Genomic DNA, 6000 nt, shown 5'->3' with positions numbered 1-6000 from the left:
CTCTACCACTAAGCCACATTCCCAGCCTGCTAGCTGTTTTCTTAATGCTGGTTTTATAGTCATCCATGTCCCTTTTCTAGATTGTCCTCCCAATGAGAACCAGTATGTGCTATGTGCAGCATACTGTACAGGTTTGGAGCTCTATGCTGGATATTCTTGTTGTAAGGTGCTTTTTATTGTGGGTGGCCCAATACTGGGCTTGAACTCTGGGTCTCTCATTCTCACTTGGCTTTTTCATGAATGGCTGGTGTGCTACCACTTAAGCAGCATAATCATTTCCAGCTTTCTGCAGGTTAACTGGAGCTAAGAATCTCACAGATTTGTCTGCTTGAGCTAGCTTCAAACTATAACTTTCAGTTCTCAGCCTCCTGAGTAAGTAGGGTTATAGGTATAAGCCACTGGGACCTGGCTTGGAACAAGACACACAAGCACACGCACACACACAAAAACGCACACATACACACACACACACCTTAGTTCTGTGACTTCACTTGATTTCTCTGAATCTTTATCTTCCTTAGACATTCTGATGTCTTTTTTAGAGTGTTTTTTGTTTGTTTTGGTTTGGTTTTTGCCAGTCCTGGGGCTTGAACTCAGGGCCTGAGCACTGTCTCTGGCTTCTTTTTGTTCAAGGCTAGCACTCTGTCACTTGAGCCACAGTGCCACTTCAGGCTTTTTCTATATATGTGGTGCTGAGGAATTGAATCCAGGGCTTCATGTATATGAGGCAAGCACTTTACCACTAGGCCATATTCCCAGCCCTAGAGTGATTTTTAGATACTGATTTTTCAATCAGTACTGAAGGCTATTGTTATATGAAGGAATATGATGTAGTGGCAACATAAAAAATACTGCTTTAGAGCCTTCAAGCTATGAGTACATAGTCTGCCATCTCCCACCAACTTGTAAAGTGCATGAGGACAGGCTGCATCTGCCTTGAGACCTGTGTTTGCCTCTGTGACTACCAGTCCCTAATATCATTTTGCTAGTAATATTTGTGAAGATTAGGGTTAATTTATCAAAAGCAATACTTGTGCCTTACAAATATTTGTCTTTGGTGTATTTATCGTATTTTATTTAAAAACAATGTGGTGGTCATGAATTTAGGGAAGTACAGCCTATGGAAAAGGAAACCAAAAGCTTTGGCCTCAGGTAAGAATTTCAATTGAGATGTATCTTCTTTATTCTGCATTGTTTGGCTCTGCCTAGTGTTTGCTATCACCTTAAAGATTGGCAGGAAAGCATTCCTTTTGCTATCACCCTAAAGATTGGCAGGAAGGCATTCCTTTCACCCAGGTGTACTTTCACAAACACAGGAGTCCCATGGAATAATAGAGTCAAGCTCCCCCCCAAAACTCCCTCAACTGCATGCATAATGTAGACAAATTTGTAATTTTTTACATGCCAGTCCTGAGACCTGAATTTAGGGCCTAGGTGCTGTCTCTGAGGGTTTAAAATTTTTTTTTAATCAAGTTTAGTGTACTACCAGTTGAATCATAGTTCCATTTCTGGGCTTTTGGGGTTTTTTGTTTGTTTTTGTGTTTAATTGCCGATAAGAGTCTCACTGACTTTCTTGCCAGGCTGGCTTCAAACTGTGATCCTCAGATCTCAGCCTAAGTAGGTAAGTAGCCAGGGGAAGCCAAGCTTATATGTGTACTGTCTTGTGCGCGCGCATGTGTATGTGTGTGTGTGCTGTCTTGAACTCAAACTGGGTGCTCTCCCTTAGCTTTTTCACTGAAGGCTGGTGCTCTACCACGTGAATCCTATCTCACTTCCAGATTTTTGCTGGTTCACTGGAGGAAGAATCTGATGGAGTTTCCATCATGGATCAGTCTCCTGCGTAGCTAGGATTACACTCTGAGCCACCAGTGGCTGGCCGATTTGTAATAGTTTTATTTCTGCCTGGAAGGCAGGTTCACAGGGAAGCCCTCCAGGAGGGACGCTCTTGCATCTCTCTGCCCCTGGGGCTGCAGCACTAGCCTCCCCTCCTACGTAGGAGGTGAAAAGTAGATGGTTTCCAGGTGCTACTTCGCTGGTGCCTATGCTTCCAGCCCCACACCCACTGCAGACCCAGGAAAAAGAGAGAGCAAGGAAGTCAAGTTACAAGCTCCCAACAACTACTTCTAAAGTAGACATCCAAATTCACTTCATTTATTAATATTTTTAAATAAAAATCCCAGTTAGTCAGGCCACTAGAAGTCTGCCATTCCTACACTTCTCAGGCAGTCAGGATAAAACGCGCCAGGGCCCATAACCTCCAAGGAGATGGAAAGGTGCAGAGCCCGGGTGAAGGGCTTGAGCCCACCCTCAAGCTCCGGCCGCGGGAGGGCGCTTCCCCCGGAAGTGACGCAAACTCAATCCCAGCCTGGCTCTCTCCAAACAAAAGGGATCCTGAGGCTCCGGGAGGAGCCTGGATGACATTGGAGAAGCTCCGCCTCTGGCCAGTACAGATTGGTGTCGGCGCTGCCAGGCCGAGTCGGTGATTGGCTCTGGTGGATGTCAATGCTGCCGCCGCCGGCTGAGGGGGCGGGGCCTCGAGAGGCTGTGGATGGGGAGCGGGTTGGCGGAGGCGGCTTGGGAGCGGATCCCCGAGAACCACGGAAGGTAGGATCTGCTGGCGGTGGCTTGAAGATGGGGATTTCGAGAGAAAAATGGAAAGGGCGCGAGCAGCGGCACCCTGCCGCCATCGTTTTAACTGCCGCCGAGCCGGTCCCCGAGGGGGCGGGGCCGTCTCCTCCTCCCGGTGTTCCCCGAGGAGGCGGCTCCGCATCTTTCGGGGTCCCCGCCGCGGTTCATTGTCCCCCGTCTCGTCCCCAGCTCCTCGGCAGGGGCTCCCCTCCCAACGCCCCTCCTACGAAGGCTCCCTGCTTCTCAGCGCCTCGGCGGAGGGCTGACGGTTTCCCGTTCTCTCCGCCGCCGCCCCCACCCCATTTACGCCCCGGGGAGGCCCGGCACCCCTCCCTACACCTGCCCGGCTCCCGGCGGGAGGCGGGGGGAGACACAGCTAGGTTTTTCCAGGCGATAAAACGAACGAGCGTTATTGTTATCTTTTTTTTTTTAATGAAAGATGGGGCGAAGCATAAACCAATAGACCCGACGTAAACTGGCACCTTCTTAGACGGCAGCCCTCCTCCAGCTGCTCCCCACCCCCCTGCTTTCACGCCCAGCCTTCCACCAGCAGCCTGGTCCTCCGTGCTCCCGGCGGGCTGGGGGTCCGAGCTGCCTGACTTCGGGACGTGCACACTCGCGAGCAGGGAGAAAGAGCCAACTACCTTTTTTCCTCTCTTCACCCTTTGTACCTTCTCATTTCTACCGGTGCTTGTTAGAATCCAGCTTCGGAGTTTTTGTTTATTTTTAGTCTTGACGTTTTGTTTCATTTCTGCTTTTCACCCCATTTCTTCTCCTAAGAACTTTAGGAAAAGCCATCCTCGTGTTTCGCGGTGAAGTGGGTGTGTTGGATGCCTGCAGTTGGCCTTGTGTGGGCAGAAATGAAGCCCACATTGTTTGGCAGTCAATGAATAACAGCATGTTTTTCCAATGAACCCGTCTAGCTAAGTAAATAGCATTCTATTAAGAATCTCTTCCTTTGGGGTGGGATGGTCTGTTGCTGGGGGAGAAGGCAGTTAACCTTGAAGGTGTACTACGGCTGGTTGAAACAAAAGGCAGGAAATGTTTGAAGAAAATTCAGGTTCAGTTGGCTTAGGTTTATGATTAAGCTGGTCCTGTGGCCTTTGGCTAGTAACTGTAGCTAACCCTTCTTTATAGTTACCCCCAGGGAAACTCATAAATATAGGTAATATTAATAAATAGCATTAATTAATTTTGAACACCAGTTGTCATCTACAAAGATCTACAGTATGAAAATAAGAACAAGTTTTAAATTTTTGGAGTCATGGCTAAAGTAGCTATTTATGTGTGTAACTTAAAAAATGGCTAAAGTAGCTATTTATGTGTGTAACTTAAAAAAAAGAAGTCTCTATTGTGTCCTTATGAATATTTTGTTAAATTGTCGTTAATTTCATCTGCTAAAAGTATTGATAATTTTGACCTAGTGTTGAGGTCATTGAATTCCCAGTAATGATCACACTTAATGATATACCCTAATATTAAAATCTGTCACCTAGCATTATTTCTTTTGCTTTTAATCTCAAGTCCATCTCATTACTGTTTATAACCAAAGCTGATAGCTTTGAGATGCAAAGAACTGGGACCACAGAGCTTGATTGTAGTGACTGTTGTCTTTTACCTTCCTGATTAGACTTCCTAAAGATAGACTTCCTGGAGGTAACTATTTTTGAATAGTTAGGGGCAGGGGTTTGGAGCCAATGTGTACTCACAGATATACTACCCAGTGATTGTTTCCAGATCTCTAGTGAGGAAGCACAAAGAAGAAACTGTGAAGGATCTCTCTAGCACACACAAAGTTTATTGCCATAGGAGTGTAAGGCATGGGCCCCCAGGAACAGCCGAAAAATCTAAAAGCAGAACAGGAAATCCCCCAAAGATATATCCTATTACATGAGCTGAGAACAGAAAATAAACTAAGGTAAGAGACTAAGGAAACCAAAGCAGTGGTGGATTGCAAGGGCCTTTATACACAGAGAAGAGAAAGCAACTCATATTCTTTGATTATTTGGCACAATAAGCAAGATAATGTTTGATACACCTTTCTTTGGATCTTGGAAATGTTTTTTTTTTCTAACTTTCTTAATGTGTTGATAGGTCATGTTTGATGAAGAAAGCACTCTATGCTCAGGGTTTTTATGTATCCAGTGTATCTCATGAAGTTTGAGATGTCATGAATCCCTACCTATGAAACCAAAGTATCTTTTTTTTTTTTTTTTTTTTGCCGGTCCTGGGCCTTGGACTCAGGACCTGAGCACTGTCCCTGGCTTCTTTTTGCTCAAGGCTAGCACTCTGCCACTTGAATCACAGCACCACTTCTGGCAATATTCTGTATATGTGGTGCTGGGGAATCGAACCCAGGGCTTCAAGTATACCAGGCAAGCGCTCTTGCCACTAGGCCATATCCCCAGCCCCCAAAGTATCTTTTAAGTCACTAAAAAACTAAAATTTTCTATAAGAAAATACCTGGTGTTGAGATATTTGAACCAGACTTATAAACATAGCAACTGTTGATTTTTTTAGTCTCCGGGTATTTGGTTTTTACTCATTACTGTTCTACTTTGGATTTTGTCTGTTTGTATGTGCCAGTCCTGGGGTACTGTCCCTGGGCTTTTATGTTTTTCCTTTCCTCATGACTAGCATTCTACCAGTTGAGCCACAAGGCCATTTCTGGGTTTTTTGATTCTTAGAAGCTTTGATCCAGAGTTCTCACATCTCAGCCTTCTAGGTAGCCAGTATTACAGACATGAGCCAACAACACCCGGCAGAAATTTTTTTAATGCATTTTTAGCTGCCTTTATACTTTGTTGTTTCAGTTTTGTTTTTCTTCTGTGTTAGAGATTGAACCCAGGGCCACTTACCTGTTGGAGCAAATGCTCTAATACTGAACTACAACCCTCATCCTGATTTTGTGCTTTTAAGCCCATACTACAGATTGTAATAGGGGCATAGAACAGGATTGGACTCCTAATAGTAATCATATACACTGATAATGACTGATTTGCTATAATCTACAGGATTTGTGTTTTGTCAGATCATATTCACAGATGTGCTACCAGTTAATTTGCTGTTCAGAATTTGAGTTGATTTTTGGAAATGGAGCAGAATGGTGTTTCTCAGGGTTGACATTGAACTGGTGTTTAATAGCATGAGATGAAAAGCAGAAACTTTTTCTGAGAGGAAATTTGTCCAGTCTGTGATAGTTGAACCCAGGAGTGACCCCCTTTTTGTTGTTTGTTTAGACAGTTACCTGGGTTTGAATTCCTTTAGGCTATTATCACTTGAGCCACATCCCTAGCTTTTCTTTGTTTCTTTCTTCCTTCCTTTCTCCCTCTTTCCTTCCTTCCTTTCTTTCTTTTCTTTCTTTCTGTATTA

At 44.8% G+C, this 6000-nt stretch overlaps 1 protein-coding gene across 1 annotated transcript in view; it reads left to right on the top strand.

Annotated features, from left to right (window-relative positions):
- Positions 1 to 2520: 2520 nt before the first annotated feature.
- Positions 2521 to 6000, top strand: part of Cttnbp2nl (CTTNBP2 N-terminal like) — a 50252-nt gene continuing 46772 nt past the window's right edge. The window contains 1 exon segment of the mRNA XM_048351737.1: positions 2521 to 2604. The gene's annotated coding sequence lies outside the window, so the exon portion shown is untranslated.

This window comes from Perognathus longimembris, chromosome 7 (genome assembly GCF_023159225.1).
Source record: "Perognathus longimembris pacificus isolate PPM17 chromosome 7, ASM2315922v1, whole genome shotgun sequence".
Lineage (NCBI taxonomy): Eukaryota > Metazoa > Chordata > Mammalia > Rodentia > Heteromyidae > Perognathus > Perognathus longimembris.
This window is presented reverse-complemented; position numbering and strand designations above follow the sequence as displayed.